The sequence below is a fragment of the Corvus hawaiiensis genome, chromosome 2, assembly GCF_020740725.1.
Source record: "Corvus hawaiiensis isolate bCorHaw1 chromosome 2, bCorHaw1.pri.cur, whole genome shotgun sequence".
Lineage (NCBI taxonomy): Eukaryota > Metazoa > Chordata > Aves > Passeriformes > Corvidae > Corvus > Corvus hawaiiensis.
The window spans coordinates 8,135,508-8,153,081 of NC_063214.1; the positions used below are offsets into that span (position 1 = coordinate 8,135,508).

The following is a 17,574-nucleotide window of genomic DNA, read 5'->3' on the forward strand; positions in this document are numbered from 1 at the left end:
GTGGGGCCGGGCCGTCCCGTCCGGAGCCGGCACCCCCCGGGCTCTGCGGCGCCTCGGGCGGCAGCGCCGCGCCCCGCGGGCCCTCCCGAGAGCGGCGGGGGGGCGGCGGTGGCAGCCGGGCCCGTGGGCGCAGCCGGGGACAGCTTGCGGCAATCACGGAACCATAGAAGGGTTGGGGTTGGAAGGGACCTTAAACTTCATCTGGTTCCAGACTCCCTGCTGTGGGCAGGGACACTTTCCACTTGTCCAGGTTGCTTAGAGCTGCATCCAACCTGGCTTTGAACACTTACATGGATGGCGCAGCCACAACTTCACTGGGTAACCTGTTCCAGTGCCTCACCACCCTTACAGTAAAGAATTTTTTTCTGATACCTAATCTAAACCTACTCAGCATGAACCCATTTCCCCTTGACCTGTCACTACATGTAAATAATCTAGCCCCATCTTTCCTATAAGTTCCCTTCAGCTACTGTAAGGCTGCCATTAGGTCACCCCTAAGCCTTCTATTTTGCAGGCAGCGCAATCCCAGTTCTCTCACCTCATAGAAGAGGTGCTTCATCAATTTGGTGGCCTCCACTGGACTCGTTCCAAAAGATCAATGCCCTTCCTGTGTTGGGGATCCCAGAGATGGATGCAGTCAGGCTGTGAGGTTGATGCACTGAGTTGCTGTCACTAACAAAAGTGTTTTTCTGTTTATCTGTAAATAAACTGCTTCTGAATCTCGTCTTTCTGGGGAATTTTCCTGCATGTTTTGAGGTATCCCTGAACCGCCAGCTCAGCTGTTCAGCAGACCTGCAATGTGTGAAGTAGCAGAGCGTGCGTTAGGTTGGTGCCGGGTTGCCGGTCTGAGCACCCCTTTTTTTGTGCCTCTCGCTGGGAACTGTGACACCAACCCTCTGTCCAGGCCCTGGGTGAGAGCCTGCTAGCAGCAGCCTGGGCAGAGGAGGCCTGCATCCTGCAGAGCCAGGCTGCTGGCCTGGAAAAGCTGCTGAAACCTCACCCGCTGGTTGAACACAGCCATTGGGAGCTTTTATGCTGCACATTTATATGTTGCGTTTCGCTAGTGGTCCTCTGGCAATAAAAATAATTGTAGTACTGACCAATGCACTGTGTCCCAGAAGTCTGGAAAAGTCTCTGTGTGTGAGAGATGTAAGAGGAGGTATCTTTTTTTAAAGTCATTGGCTTTTTTTGTCTGTTACTATGTTCTATATGGTTTAACATTGCCTGGTGTCCTGTTGGGTTCTGGCATTGAATAGTGGTAAGTCTAGATCTTGTAAAATAGGATTAAGGATTGAGTAAACTATTAGGCTGACTTGCAGAGCATTTTCTCAAACTAATCTCTTAATGATAGAACAACTGAGAGTTTCATGCAATGGCTTCTGACAAGCTCCTGGCCATGCATGCAGTGCTGTAAAGCACCTAATTCTTTCAGTGGGGAGCTAGGGTGTAGGAATTAATAAATGGGCAGATCTGGCTCTTAATAAAAGTATTCATTAAAACATTTGGGCTTGCTGAGTGTGCCTGCCATCAAAACAGACATGTTGTGGTTAGTGGTGGTTGTATTTATGAGGATAGTATGACTGTTCTGAGTACCGTGAGTTTGCAAAACTTTTGTGTACTTCTCAGGTTTGTGCATCTGGAGCATAGAACTTCAGATGGTCCTGTCTGTATCTTGTCGCTTTCTGGCTCCTGAACCTCCAACTGGTCAGTTGCCATAGAATTATTGTGGAAACATGTATACTGTTAATTAATTTAAAAGAATAAAGGAAAACTTTTGTGGCAGTGTGTGATAAACTGGATGTTTTATTCTAAGCCCGAAGAAGCAGCAGGAGAAGGATGGTAGAGTGTACCAAGGAGGAGGAATTGTAAGCACAGGGAAATGCCTGTTGGTGGCTGCATGCAATGGTCATTACAGTTTCTGTGAATTGTGATTCAGTCTGTATTTAATGCTTCAAGTGTGTTTTATCAAGAGTGCCCAGGAAAAAGGAGTTCTGCAGCCTAATTGCTGTTTGTGTGACGAACCAGTTCTTTAGGGCCTTCAGTATATGGGATTTGCTTGCTTGATGTCCAGTTCCTGAGCTGGGGGAGGTGGTGAACAGCCCTGCACAACTGTGTGCACTGTGTCTGAAATCCTGAGCAACGTGGAGCTATGTGATCTTTGTTCCAGACTGAAGGATGCTGATGCATTTAACTGGTGGTTGCATGACCCATCACTGTGGTATGGCACTCGTTAAATAACCCAATGGATCTGGTTTCCTACACCATACATGATGCAGGAAAAGGCTGTGATGAAGCTGCTAGGCATATGTGCTGTTAAGCAAATCTGTGTGTTAAGTGTTGATTGATTGTCAGCTGCTTGCCATGGCCTCATCATAGATAGGACAGGAGGACTATCTATTAGCAATGAATTTACTTTTGTAGAATAGGAAAACTGAGTAGAAATCATGCTACTCAACTGCTGAACCAGTGGCAATCTGTTCATTATTCCTTCTGATGCTGCTGACTGATTTCCTCTAACTTTGCTCCTGATACCCCCTGCCCAGTGACATTTCTTTTTTTCCCACTTGAATAGTTTAGACAACAAAAGTACATGTGGTCTCTCAGTTCAGAAGGTTGAGTTTTTCCTGACAAAGGGGACAGGAGGCAGATTTGGTGCCTGGCACCCTGTTGCACTAAAAGTATTTTACTAGCTTGGATTAGGAAGCTTTGGGAAAGAATAGAAGTGAAAGAGACTTGTTCAAATATAGTATATGTGGATGCATTTCCTGTAGTAGTCTGGATCTCTTCTTAGAGTTTTCAGTGATATTGACCTTACTTAATATTAAACTAAATCATCATGGAGTGATGGAAATTTTATAGCTTATAGTTATTGTACTGTGTATTGCCTAAAGAAATAAAAATTGGGGCTTTTGGCAGAGGATTAAGGATGCTTGAGAAACAAAGCTTTTAAACATTTGTTGGTGGAGATCCTTATATTATGCCTTGTGCAGTAACATGTGAAATAGTCCTCCCTTTTTCTTGCTCAGTGAAAGTTTTGTAGAAGTGATGGTAAATAAAAGACTTGGGGCCAATCTTGGTAGTGACATCAGCAAGTTGCTGAGAGTTGCCCTTTGGGCTTGAGCCTATCTGCTCTCTTGTCTGTGGCACTGCATTAGCATGGCCAGATGATTGTTAGTAAAGAACTTTATAGCTGTGTATCCATGACTGTGTGACTTCTGCACAGGTGACTTGGTTATTCTCACACCCAAAGACTGACCATTTCTGGTGCTGGATTGGGCTGCTCAAGACCTTGTGGGGTTGTGCCAGGTCACTGAGGATGTGTTTCTTCAGCCCCCTTGGGCAGTCTCTCCCTGTGTTTGGCTACCCAAATTCTGGGAATTTCTTTTTTAATACTGTAACTTAGCTTGATGCAACTTTGTTGCTTCTGATCTGTTTTCCCTGTTTCTCTTGGAGAACAGCCTGGCTCGTTCTTTTCTTTAGGCACTCCCAGCTAACTGTCCCTGTAGATAGCTTAGAGCTGTGAGTGGATATGAGCAGCCCGCGCCTCCTCAAGTTAGCTTTTGCACATCTGTTCTGAGGAAACCCATCTTTCAGGCCCTACCTGTGTGCCATAGTAGATAACAGACCAGGAACAAAAAGCTGTCTTCTGGAGAGGCTCTAGTGTGTTCCTGCTCATCTATGCCTTGAGCAAGTGCAGGCCTCTCTTGCTGGGGTTCACATCTGCCTCTCCTACCCTGTGCTGTGCTCCTGCACCCTCAGGATGGTGACCAAGTCTGCACAGCAGCGTAGCTAATACTGAGATCTTTGTGCATTCTTTTGTTTTTCCTTTCTCTCGAAGGGAGTGGGTTGCTGAAGGACAGACAGGCTTTAGTCACATCAGACTGGATTCTGCAATGTAATATGATTATCCTGATTCACCTTGAGAATTGCCAGATTCATGATGAAATGAATCATGATGTTGCCTCAAGTTCTGAAAATTTTCCTCTTGCTTTCTAGGACTGTCTCCTTTAACCTCTTGTAAAGTGTAGCTTTGTGCTTTAAGACAACTGACTGCTTTTCTTCTTTCATAAAGCCTCCAAAAACTGCTGAATGAGTGCTTTGGTAGGAACAAAGGGCTTCTGTAAAGAAGTAATGCCTAAAATGTGATGGTAGGACCTAGTAATGCCATAAGCATGGGGGATAGTTAAATGAGTGACTGGGGAAAGAAAGACTTCCAGTCACCTTCCCATTTCAATACTTTGCCATGCCTGGGCATGTTGCAAATGGCGTTCATGGGGAAAATAGAAATCTGTAATTTTTTTCTTTTGATGAATGCCTGAATTTGATCCTGAGTTGAGGAAGGAGTATCTTCTTTGGGATGAGGGGAAATCAGTGTATATATAGCGAACTGCTCAGTCTTGACCCAAATACACACTATTCAGATCTCTAAACAAGAATCTGCTTAAAAAAACAAACAAAAAAAATCCTCAAGTGATAGTGTTTGTGTAGGGTATCACTGTGCTACATTGTTTGACCATCTGGGATATGTTTTCCCACAGGTATTTTGTTAAGTCTCAAGTGTTATTTAGACTAAAGACTTTGTATAATTTAGCATGTGTTTTTAGTCTTTTACCTCTTAGAGCATAATTGGTTCAATTAAAACCATTAATGCCTGTGGTGTAATTTCATTTCATGGTATTACAAACTGGTGTTAGAAAGTGCTGCCTATTAGAATTTTCCGCTATAACAATGCACATGGCTTGTTATATTTTACCAGTCCATGCAACTGCCTCTGTAACCTACTGACTATGTAGTCTTTGGTGAAAGCTTTTTTTGAGTAGTTCAATTTATAGAATAAATAAGAAAAATAATACCGATGCATAGCTTCAGTCTTTGTTCTCAAAAAACATTGATTTCTTCAACTAGATAAAATGGTTGGCCATGTGTATGGGTTGAGAGAGAGGAGTTCCATTCCTTCTCAAGTGTTGGTGAGTTGGTCAAGATGGGAACATCTACTCAGTGGCTGTTGCAGCAGTATCAATTACCAAGATGTCCTGTCACTTGGTTCGTAGCTTTCTCGTAGTGTTCGTAGCTCCCTCCATTCTTACAAAAGGGAAGAACTTGCCATTCTTCCCTTTTTATCTCCCATTTTGTATCTGCTTAATATCAGTTTAATGCTGCTTCATGGTTCTGTCTTTTAAAATATATTTTGAAGATGAACAGTGGTGGGTGTCTGACTGAGATATTGAAAATGTACCGAGTTGGGTGTGATAGGGCTGAGTAGGACGGCAGCTGTTGGGGTCTAGCAGGCTTGGGAATGGCAGTTGAAGGGCGACTAAGCTGGAATCCTATTTCTAGATGAAGATGGAGAGAGGAGAAGGACTGGAGTATGATCTGTCACAGAATTGACACAATTCTTACGTATCATCAGAAAAAGTGGATTTTCCTTGTCTATTTTATCACATACAGACTGTTGTATTGGGTGTGCAGAACTAAATATTTGTGAAAAACTGTGTCATATACATGGTCGTAGTTTTACTGGTTTTGGTGGCATCCCATCAGTTCAGTATGATTCTAGAACCCTGCCAATTTAATCCTTCTGCCTTATGGTAGTCTCTAACTCATGTGCATTTGGATTACTAACCGTGACAAGTGTAGTTGACTGTCTCACTGATGATCTTAGTTTTTAAGTGTGTGAGGAAGTACTCGCATAGGCCAATGTACATCTAGCATATGTGTGACTGGTGTAGTCCTCATCGAAAGATTCAAGTTGGAATTGTGTTAATAGCTGCCAGATTTATGAAAAGGCAGTGAAATATAATGATGTAGGTATTGCTTTTCATTAGCAGAGCAGTTGCCTCTGTTTAAAAGTTAAAACTTGGTATTCTCTGAAGAAATGAATTGAGGCCTCCTCAGCTCTGTTATGTAGTGTTAGCACATCTGAGCATGCTGGATCAACTCTGAAAATTTGCCTGGAATTCTAGAACAATTTATTACATGACCAGGAATCTGATAACTGTTTCATTGTAATAGTGAGGAAAAGCTTTGTCTTGCTGAATACTTTACATTCAGGTATTTATGCATGTTTCTTCTCTACTTCAAAGCTGTAAAGAAGGCATTCTTATGGAGGACTGTCTTAAATTGACATCCTATCTCCTGAAGATACTTTTCTCCCCCTGTTCAATTTCAATATTTATGTATAGACACTTCTCTTTCAGGCTCCCTGTTACCTTTTATTTACTCCCACTATCTAATCCTAGCTGTTCCTTCATCTTCTGCCTTCCACAAAAGAGAGCTCCTTTTGGCTTGTGCAGTGGCAGCGATCTAAAAGCTCTCACTCATGCTTCCGTTTGCTTTGTATTTTCTGCACCTTTGTTTCATACAGTTATTCATCAGGTTAAAAAGAAAATAATGTCTTCAGGCAAAGTGTCTAGTGCAACAAGATCAGGTCTTTGTATTTAAAATGTTTAAAACATAAGTTTTCTTCTGGAAAAAGAATATTCAGCAAAAAAAAGTTTCTACCTAGAATATGGCTGCCTCTTCCCCAAGTATCTGACAGTTTGATGCTCTTATAGCACCTCATGTTAAGAAATTGAGGGCCAGTTGTTAGAGATGAGTCCTGCTCATTCTACAGAGAATAGGCCCCCAAGATGCTGCTCTTGGAAATGCCTCGTTAGAATGTTATCTGGGCATTATTTGCAATTAAAATTTAGTATAGGCTCGTGGTAAAATAGATGTCTGAAGACCTGTCAAAGGACCAAGGTCAATTCATTCTATTACGTGAACATGTTGAAAAAACTGTTCCATGAATCTGGGAATTTCTAAGGCTAAACTTACTTGAACTTACTCTCTTGGGTATACTTAACAACAAAAAAGCCTTACTGACAGTTTTAGTCACTCAACTCTGATTCCATTGACTGGTATTACTTGCAGGTAGCTCTAATGCTTTCTGTTACACACACTCCTTTTCTCTTTGAAGCTGTTCTTCAGGCATAGGATACTTTGCTTCCTTTGTATCCTTGCTGTCCTGATGTGTTGCTTTGCCTCTCTTAGTGCTTAGCATGTCTGCCCTTGTGCTTAGTGATGGAAAGAGAAAATATTTTCAAAGTGGAGCATGAAGATCCAATAAGGGTGGACCTACATTCTCCAGAGAAGGAGTGCCACTGCTCAAAGGTTATGCCAAGTTCAAAAAAAAATGTAGCCTAGATGTACAAAAGGAATTGAGTGATGCTCGGTCACACAAAATTAACTGAGATGTGTATAGTTCATGGAATAGAAAATGTGAGTTTCAGCCCTTGTTGCCTGAATCAGTGTTGTGCTCATTGAGTGATTTGTGTGTTTCTCAGTCTTTAAAGGGAGGTTGGGGTCTGGATTCTCTCACAAGTGGTTCAGGTATGACATGCCAAAGTAAGGATGCTGTCCTTGATGGTAGGAATAAAAAAGTGGAGGAATCTTGCCAAAGTATTATATTAGGAGAATGTGGACTTCAAGCTTATCCATATTTCTCCTTTAATTTGTTTCACTCAAAGCCAAACCCTACCTTTTCAGTCAAGAAAAGGCTTCTGGAAGTGTGGATAAGTTGACGTACACAAACAGACTACACTGATCTTGAATGGTGCTTGCTAATCTGCATGATTCTAAGATAATTACTTCTCTATTTCTGGGCATTGTTTAGGGTCTGGTTGTCACTTTTTCTCATCCTTCTCTTCAAGAGGGGGCTGCTAGAGAAGGTTCTTTAGGAGACATTGCCTTGGGACAAGTGAAAAATAGACTTAGTGCTGATCACAGATGTAGGTAGGTTATTACTGTTAGTGTGGGGACTTTTTTTTTTTTTTGAGAAAACAATATATTAGATGGTGGCTATACTGTGCCAATGGTGTGGATCAGACTTCTGGTTTGAGGGCACTCTCTTTTTCATAATGTGTCCCTGAGAGGCAGGCTACATTTATGTACAGGATGTGTACCTCCAGGCATTCCCCATGGTCACATGTGAATGCATTGTCATCATCAGATCCACGTTTTTGGTGGTGTAAGCATTGGATAAGATGATTTGGAAGAAAGGCAGGAGGGCCAGGGGGAATTGTCTGAAAGACTCCTATTAAAATCACGGTGAGTTACTGTGTGTTGTAAATGAAAACATGCTGCACTACCACAACTGTTTGGAAATTGCCCATCTAGAATGTATTCACTGCATGAACATAAGAGTCAGCAGCTCATTTTAGCAGCTTTAGGGGGCATCCTGATTGTACTGTACCTGCTATCCCAGCAAAAAAAAAAAAAAAAAAGAGTTTAATAAATTCTGTCTTGTGTGTCAGGCTTAAGCAAGTTAACATTATTATTTGACACCTGTTAGTAGTTAACATAATTGCTTGATACCTATTGTAGTATATGTCCCTAGTATAAATGTTCCTGCTATGATAGGGATTGGTAAGCTGTAAGGTAATGGATGCTTTCCATTCCAAGGAAAAAAAAAAAAAATCCATTTCCATCATAAGAAATTATGACTCTGATCACTTTCAGCAAGGTTTAATTAGACCTGAATAAACAGTTCTTTCTTACAAATGCCTCTCCTTTAGGAAATTGTCGAAGCTTTATAGAAATACGGAATTTGCAATGCTGCTTTTGCTGCCAGCTTTTTGGGCAAATTTGGGCAGCATGTAAATACTTGCACAATAGGTTTGTATTGTTGCACAAACAGTAGTAATGACTCCATAGAAACATTTGTGACATAGCAGATGTGATGGTTTAGGACAGGGGCTGGTACTGGGGCTCTCCAGAGCTTAGAGCTAAAATTCTACTTTTTGAGAAGGAGAAATTAGAGAACAATCTATACTTGGTACATCAAGGTAAGACTTAAGGTAAATACTTTGTGTTGGTTCTCAAATCCTTTCTCAGTCTGTGTGTTGATGGGATTTGTCATCTTGTGTTATGTCCGTGTCCCACCCTTCTGCAGCTGTCCTTCTCACTCCCCAAAAACCTTTGACATCCCTAAGAGAAATACAGAAGGAATGAAGAAAAATCCCTCCTTGGTAAGAAAGGAAGGAACAGAGCTGAAAAAAGACAAGCTTTACAACTTCAGGGGCTGTTTAGACTACAGCTTCCTTTGAGAATGTTAAAGCAGTGGAGAACAAGGTAAAGCTTCTGCATGCTGAATGAGCCAGGTGATTTAAATCTACTGTCTGAACAGCCAAATCCTCTCTCTCAGTTGACGTGAACTCCCAAGCTTTAACTTAATCTTTGGAAAGCTCATGGATCATTGTATCTTTCAAGCTGAATAGATGGATATTGTTTTTAATAAAATATTTCACTTCTGGGAAGTAAACAGTACGTGTCTAGTTCTGCCAATGGCATGGCCCTCTCTGAACATCTTCTGTACATTTTCTATTGTCACTTAAAGAGGAAGTTATTTAGAAAAATACAGCTTAAAAAAAATCATCGTCAGAATATCATTAAATCTTTTATCTTGTAAGTAGTGTGGTGGCTGTACTGTCTTCTTCCTTTGGTCCAGCCTTTAGGAGGCTTAAATAGTTGTATCAATTTGCCCATGTTCTTTTTAGTTAAGGTGCTCTTTGTACCTGTGCTTCTATTTTTCTTCAGCCCTTGGCTACTTTCTTGATGCTGGTTATCAATTGTTTTGAGCAACGACAGGTACTTTTGGGTTACTGCACTAATTTCAGCATGTAGCATGAGTAGAAAAATAATCTCTTCTTTGGCAAGTTCCAAAGTGGTGGGAGAGAGGCTGCAGCAAAGCATGGCATTTGGGTTACACACTTTCAGTCTGTGTCCATTGTCTAAGCAGCTTTTCCCTTTCTTGGAGAAAGCAAATCCAAAGAGGCAGTCCTGGCTGCTTTGTCAGGCAGTGAGGGGGAAAGTCTAAAGTGATAAAGGGATTAAAAAGGTCAGTTGAGGTAGGAGTTTGGTACTGGTAAGAGTATCAGAAAGGTCTGTGTTTTAACTCTTTGCTCCCTGCCCTGCCTCCACATGCAACCTCCAAACACAAACCTCCCCCCCTAAAAAGGGAGAGGAAGTAGATCCCTACAGCTGTGTTTAGTCTGTGCCAAATTCAGGGTAGTTGTATCTTAGCTTCTAGTGGTGTAGAGTTTGTTTTGAGTGTGAAAGCTAGTTTTTCTTTTGTTTGCTGTGCAGCTTTTTATTTATTTTCCCCAAAGACCATAAAAATATCTTTATTAATTGCACTTTATGTGCTTAATGCATAAGTGTATACAGACACAGCTTTTTCTGGGGAGTTTTAGCTAGTCTGTGTGTAAATCCAGCCTCCACTAGAGTTTGTTGGCAAGTTTAACTATGGTTTATGGATTTCATTGACTTAATCTATGGTGTATTTGTTACAAATTTTCTAATAAGAGTTCCTTAATGCTTAATATGATAAACATCTGAAAAGTTTTTTCAAAATATTGCTACTTTATTTTAATCCTGTTTACAACAGTTGGAAAGTATTTAAGGAAAAAAAAAATCAGGCTTGTAACAGTTTTCTTTAAATAGCAGATTACTGTTAAAAAATCTGCTTGTCTTGCAGTGTAATTTGAATGTGATTACAGTGATTAGTTCTTTCAGACAAAAATTTATAAATAAGAAATGTTATCATTTAGAGATAATTACCAAACTTCTTTGTATTTTCTTTGTTTCATCAAAAAGTTTTGGACGGAAGAGCTTTTTCTATTTGCTACTTGTCCTAAAATAAGTAAGTGTATGAGTTCATAAATCAGATTATTTGCTACTTCACTTGAACACTGCAAATTCATGTAGTTAAAAACACTTCAAAGCTGAAGACTCCCCATTCATCTCCTTCCTGTGCTCTCAGTTTTAGATGCCACACAGTTGAAGTGTATGTAGCTGTAGGTAGGTGAATGTAGAACTTTTCCTCAAAAATTCAAAACCCTAATAATTAGTATGGTGCTTCTTTTTTTTTCTCTTTTTGGGGAAGAGTCTTTGGATCAAAATGTCACTGTCTAACCAAGTAGTGTATGAAATGAGTGTTGTTTTCATGTTGCTGTGGGAGACGATGGTTGAAAAGCTCAAGTTTGCAGGAGGGCAGGACTGGGGGAAATTAGAGAAGTTTACTACCAGACTTAATATTGCCACATGCTGATATTATGTGGGCACATTTAGCTTTGTTACTTGCATATAAATTCCACCCCTCTATCCCCTGAATTTGCCATGAAGTGAATGCTGGTTTATGGCAGAAGTGGTCTTTTGTCCAACTTGAATGTATTTTGTTCCAGAGATAGGTGTGAGCATGTTTTAGGACTGAAGATGGCACATAAAGTATTTTAAAATTCACTTTGTCCTCACACACAGGTAGCGACTGCTGCTCAGGTGAACCTTCAGGCTGCTCAAGCCTTAAGAGCAACTCCAAACAGAGCAGGTGTCACCAGCTCCTCTTCTGCAAGGCTCCCAGTACAGTGGGTTTCAACAGATTTCATGCATCTATTGCTTGAACTGTTTCAGTTAACTTTTTCAACTGAATAATAATTTCTTGGTGCTGATAAGGTTATTAAAAGGCAATGAAAGACTCAATCTATAAATCTGGTTGTTCAAAAATATGCTTTTTCTTCTGAGGAAAGCAATCCTCTTCTTCCCTGAACTGATAATAGGATGAAAAAATGTTGATAGTATAGAGGTTAACCTAGACCTTTACACCTTTAATAGGTACAAAGTATCTGTGGGTTCCAAATGAATCAAATTAATACACTCAGTTTGTGTTTGGAGATGTGTATATTTCAGCTACTGCTTGTGAATTGAGGAAGGACAAGAAAAGCTTTACTAAAAAGATTAGCTGGCTAAATACAACTAATGATTATTCTTACTTGAAATTTTATTAAATTTGGACCAAAATAGGGCTTGGATGTCTACTATTTTAGCACAGCCAGTAAAGCAGGAATGTTGTTACTGCACAGTAACAATGACTGGATTAAAATGTCTTTGCATTGTGAATAGGATCTCTTCTGGACCATGAAGTTATGGACTGAGTATTACAAGATAACAAAAAACGATGTCTTTGAGTGTGACTATTCGGCATTCTGTATTTTGGCCAAGCGATTTGGCTTTTTGCTTAGCAGTAAATAGCATAAACAATGACATCAACAGACTTTCTTCTAAAGCAGAAGCAAATACTTCATCTGCGATGGGGGCTGTTGAGTTGCAGAATAAGAAGTAAGGCATGACCTGCCCTAATATCACAAATAACATAGTGCCATCAAAGTAGGCATCAGACTGAGCTTTCAGCAACAGTCAGGGTTGTCTTGAGTGATTTCCAGCTTAAAATGTAGGTAGCTGTAAGTGGCAATTATGTCCATGAAGTGTCATTGTAGACCACTTTGACCAAAATGACTTCTGACAGAAACACCTCCCAAGCCCTACAGATGCAGGAAATGCCAAGTCTGTCAAGATCTGATTCTTCTCCAGGTATCTCACTGAACAGCTTGTTTGTCCTTATGTGGTAGAGTTCAGTGTAGTTTGCTGCAAACTCAGTACCTGTCAGTTACTGTTGTTGAATTTTAACAGTGTTTCCTCAAAAATGAGTGGTGGGTCCTGGGGTGTAGGTTGGATAATTGCACTCCTTGACAGGGAAACCAAAAGAGGGAGGTATTGAAGTAGAAAGTCCCCAGAAAGTAATAAAAGCCCACAAAAAGACATTACCAGTATAGCATACAATATTGACGCAGTTTATGGTGTAAGAGCATGCTTTTCATAATAGAAGTTGTTGCTGGTGCCCAGTCCAACCGTGTTACAAACCCTGTAGTGATGAATTCTTTCTTCTAATGGCATATCCAGTAAAGACTTTTGCAGCAAGAAGGACATTGCTCACCAGTAGCGTTTGCTAATACACTGACAAGCATTTCTAATGTAAACCTGGTTTTAGAACAACAGTCTTCACATTTGGGAAGGTTAGAGACAGATCCTGGGTACGCTTGCATAATTCCTTTAGGTGGTGCTGGGGCTGACTGAAGTACAAGGTCTGACACCACATTTGTGCAACTTGTGGACTTTACCAAAGAGGAAACACACTGAACTTCAGGTATTTAACTCCACTGATTACTGTGGGTTATCAGTTTCAAAGGCTGCTCTGGGTATTATTGACTCTTGTCAGCAGCCTCTGTATGTAATTGCTTGTTTAAATAACTGTAAAAATGCCACTGAGATTTCTCCACAGATAGGTTTTTATTAAATGCTTCATGACATTTGTCTAATACAAGCCATGTTTAGTCTGTGTGAAGGAAAGCAATGTGATAGTAGTAAACTGTGGTGATTTTTGTATTTATTTTTTGACATTTTTTTCCAAACTAAGGTTTGTCTGTCCAGTCCTTGCTTGCTCAAAAGAACAGATGTACTAAGTGTGTCAATATTTTTTCTTTTTGCTGTTCCCTTATTCTGTTTCTTAAGTTTATCTTGGTTCCCTTTCCTAGGCTGTGTGGATTGTCTGCCAGGAACTGTAAGAAATTCAGGGATTTGTCAGAAGGGAGAAGCCTTTTAGCCTCTGGAACCTTTTCTGGCATTCATTCTGTCGATATTACTCTGTGATAGGTGTCAGACAACATGGTGCTTACAGTCATGTCTGTTACAATGCTGTTTAACGCAGACAATGCATCGATATTGTTGAGTTGAACAGGTATGAGTTTTATCCTTTGGTTTTTCCACGATGTGATGATGACTAGTTGAGGAAAAGCGGGAGAATTAAGACCAGAAGTGGCTTGTGCTGTGTTTTGGTGTTTGTGGGGATTTTATTTTTTAGTTTTGGTGGCATTACTCCTGGTATTTCCAGTGAGTGCTGCTAGTTAGAGCAAGATAAGACAGATCTGTATCAGAGAAACATGGTATAAAACCTTAAAATTCCTAGATTAACTTGTTTACCACCTTTTTGGAGTGGTTGGAAGCTGACACTTGCTTCTTCCTGGCACAGAGAAACACAATTTTGATATGATGGCTCCAAATGGCTTTGATGCTTCTGATCGTGCAAAAATGTAAGTGATGAGTAGGAGAAGAATAAGGATAAGCTTTTGTTTTTCAAGGACTATAATTCTTGTGGTAAGGAAACTGTAATACAAAAGTAGTCTTAAACAGTATTTTGTGGCTGTTTTTGTAATGTCTTTCATACTTTGCAATGGTGTATTTCCATGAAGTTTATCAGGTGTATGGGTATTTTTATTTTAAACTAGAAGGTGGGGGTTTTTAATATGTCTGTAGTAGATTAGCTTTCTGAATCTATTTTGCTGAAATTTTTGATTCTCAAATGTCAGTGCAAAGAAAGTACTCCATCCCCTGCAGCTTGTAAATTACTTTTCTGGCTTTCTAAAGCTTTGTGCAGAATAGGCTGACCAAGACTGAGGTTGCATGAACAGCTCTGTTGGAGAAGATAGAAGGGAATTGAAGAGTGCTAGTTAAGAGTTCTCTGGGTCTTGCTGTGCTTCATCAAGGTGGTGTTCCTGTTGTGGTTTGCTTTCCCCTTCAGAAGAGAAGAGGCATTGTAGAAACCTCAAAATTCAGTGGGGTATGAGCTTTTACCTGGTAAAAATCTCATAGCCTGTAAGAAGTAAAGAGGCATCTAGAAAACAGGAGAGATGGCAGTGCTGTTGTGCATGTGCTTTGGCAATGAATACATCATTTGTTAGGCTAAAAGCTTTGGCTTAAAATTTTCGTTTTTCTTGCTGTTTCTATTGATACTCTTTCCTCAACTGATCCAATTGTGAATTATGAAAGAAACCATGAGGAAATTGAAGCAAGGAGAAAATTGTGGTCTTGACAGATGCACTCAGGAAAGGTTCCTTTGTGATGTGGAATAAAGTGGGGAGGTTTTACAGATTACATGTATGACATTAACTGAATGACAGCTATTTATTAAACAGTATTAAAATTGTGTATATCCCCAGCAAACAAGCTGTTTGCTTGGGGGATAGTCTCCTACAGTTGTGGTGTAGGATGTCAGATTATAAGTTTAGTGTTTCAAAACTTCTATTGACTTGGAAGCCTGGATAACTGGTGACGTGGTGAGGATAAATATTAGGATACTGTTGCACAGACTACCATGAGATTCTAATATACTTTGCTGCTTCTGCGATTCATAATATAGCCAAAGCAAGTTTGGGATTGAATGAATGTAGTGGGATTTCATACACTCACAGGCATGTACACACACAGTGGCTGTTGCAATATAAATTTGGATTCCTGTCTTATCTAATAACTTCACTCTGCAACTTTAAAAAACCCTTCACTGCTTCAACAAAAATAAAATTAAAGGGTATGGGTGTTGTGAGAGCCAAGGCAAACTTGGGAGCAGAAGGAAAAGAAAATTGTCTGCAAATCTGCATTTCCTATCTCTAAAGGTTGTGATGAAACCTTGGGTTACATCTCTTTCAGAAAAAGTGTCCAGACTCTGCGGTGTTCTGTTTTCCAGCTATGAAGGGGAAGTGTGTGGTATGGGAGTTGCCTGGGTAGGGTTTTTTAATAATAGTTAGGGTGGTCATAAGATGACAGGAGCAAACAGGTTGCAATTGCAACTTGTAGTGTTGCTTTTCATGATGGTTATTGCAGTGACATGGTAATTGCAGATCACATGAAATCTCAATAACTTTGGTGGTGGATTATTGCGTTTGCCTGCTTGTTCCTTTGTGCTCTGCTGTGATAGCTGACAAGGGAGATGGCCAAATGCAGGGAGCTTAAATAATTGCATCATTGTATCGTGTGTCTACCTGAGCAAGATGGCTATCGACCTTCAGGTGAAATAATGGCATATTTCAGTGTGAGTCTTCACTAATTCTTAGTGTTCTGATATCCTGACTAGATATGACTAAGAAATTTTTATTAGTAGATAGTCATGTAACTGCTTTTTGTTAAATTTTTGGAAATACAGGTAACTGTCAAATCTTAAAGGAATAGCTTCTGCATTATTCATGTTGCAATTTGTATTGGGTACGATTGTGCCAGTGCTCCAGGGAATGCTGTACATTACAGGAAATGTTTGTACCCTACCAAATCCCAGCCGAACAAAAATCAAGTCATAATACATTTCTGACAATGCACAACCCTTGTGATCACTATAAAGGTATCTTGAATTTAACTATTATAAAAGGATAAAATATACAGACTTTTTGTGTGTTTTCAGATCTTAACAAATATCTGCATCACATCTTCTGTTTGCTCTTTACATTAATTACCTCATTCCTGCCATGAGAACCGTTTCCTTGTAAGCATTTATTGTGTTCTTTTTACACAGGGAGCAATCTGGAGTATGTATTGTTGGTGTGCAGGGCAGCATTTCAAGGTCTTTGAGAAGTTTGGGATTCTGAGGCTGATAAAATGAATCTTTCTTTTGAAAAAATACAGCAGTTGGCTTATTTTGCAAGGTAGTGGAGGGAATTCACTCCATAGCATTAATTACAAAATAAAGCAAAATATTCTAGAAAGATGGAAATTTGATACTCAAACACCTAAGTACTTGGTAGTAATCTAGAACAGTTTTTTTTAATTGTTCCTGTAATGTCTATGGTGTATTTGTGTTGTAAGTGTTCTGAATAAAAGTACCTGTGGAACAAAATCTGTCTGATTCTGTGTTGTTGTTATAACTTATATATTTTAATAGCACTGAAATACTCAATTGGAATATGCTGCATACAACTGAAACTCTATGAAAACTCATGAACAAGGTGACCTCAGGGCTGAGGGAGTAGAGGATATTGTCAGTTTGTATGGAGCTGGTGGCATGGGATCATACAGCTCAGAAATAAAGGAGATTACAAGTGCAAACTAAAATTGTGGTGGCATTTGTTCTTCAGTTTTCCAAGTTGTTAAAAAATGGTTATTTGGCTACTCAGCTGTGTTCAAGGTGTGTTATTAATGGATTTGATGGGGGGGGTGCTCTGTGTGTGTGTGTTTTCTGTGACCTTTTGGGTGTGGGGTTTTGTGGTTTTGTTTATTTTTTTTTCCGTTCTGAATTTCTCTGTGAACTGTCCAAGGAGTGAGGATTTTCTGAACTCTAGCAGTAAGCAAAGTTTGAAGTTCACTGAATGGTCCTCGAATAGCTGTCCTGGATGGAAATTAAACTTAGTTTTAGGTTTATTTTTGTTTCTGGGAGAACAAACGAAATAGGAAATCAATAATTAAGTAGGATGAGATAGTTTCTTTTGCGTTCAACCCCATGGCCGCTGCTTTCACACCACCCTCCCACCAAAACCCAACCAGCCAGCAACAAAAAAACCCCAACAAACAAAACCGCCCACAAAACACTTTGGCCACTAGTTGCTACTTAGAATTTATTCTTAAAGGAAAAACGAAGGATGCCTGACACTGAATTTTGGTCTAGAAAGAGCTAGCGGACCAGCAATGAGACAAGGTTTAGTTTTTAAGTTTAGGCCTTGCATTCTGTTTGTTTTAGTAAAATGTTACCATATCATGTTCATTGTCATTCATGTCATTCATTTGCTGGCATCTGCCTCTCCCAAAATACATACTTTGGAAGTGCTTACCTGTTTTGCTCAGTCATTTTATATGTAAATAATGAGCTAATTAAAGAACAGTTTTTCCCTTCAAGATACCTTAAACTTTTAACAGAATTGATTTTGTTTTGTTTTCATAGGTTTG

The 17,574-nt window shown here is 39.9% G+C and overlaps 1 protein-coding gene and 1 long non-coding RNA gene across 4 annotated transcripts in view; both read left to right on the forward strand.

Moving 5' to 3' along the window:
• GBE1 (1,4-alpha-glucan branching enzyme 1) overlaps positions 1–17,574 on the forward strand; it is a 165,293-nt gene that overhangs the window by 22,215 nt on the left and 125,504 nt on the right. The window lies entirely within an intron of this gene.
• On the forward strand, positions 86–1,501 carry LOC125337339. Its single transcript, XR_007208023.1, has 2 exons — positions 86–350; positions 515–1,501. It is a non-coding gene; the product is annotated as an uncharacterized LOC125337339 (long non-coding RNA).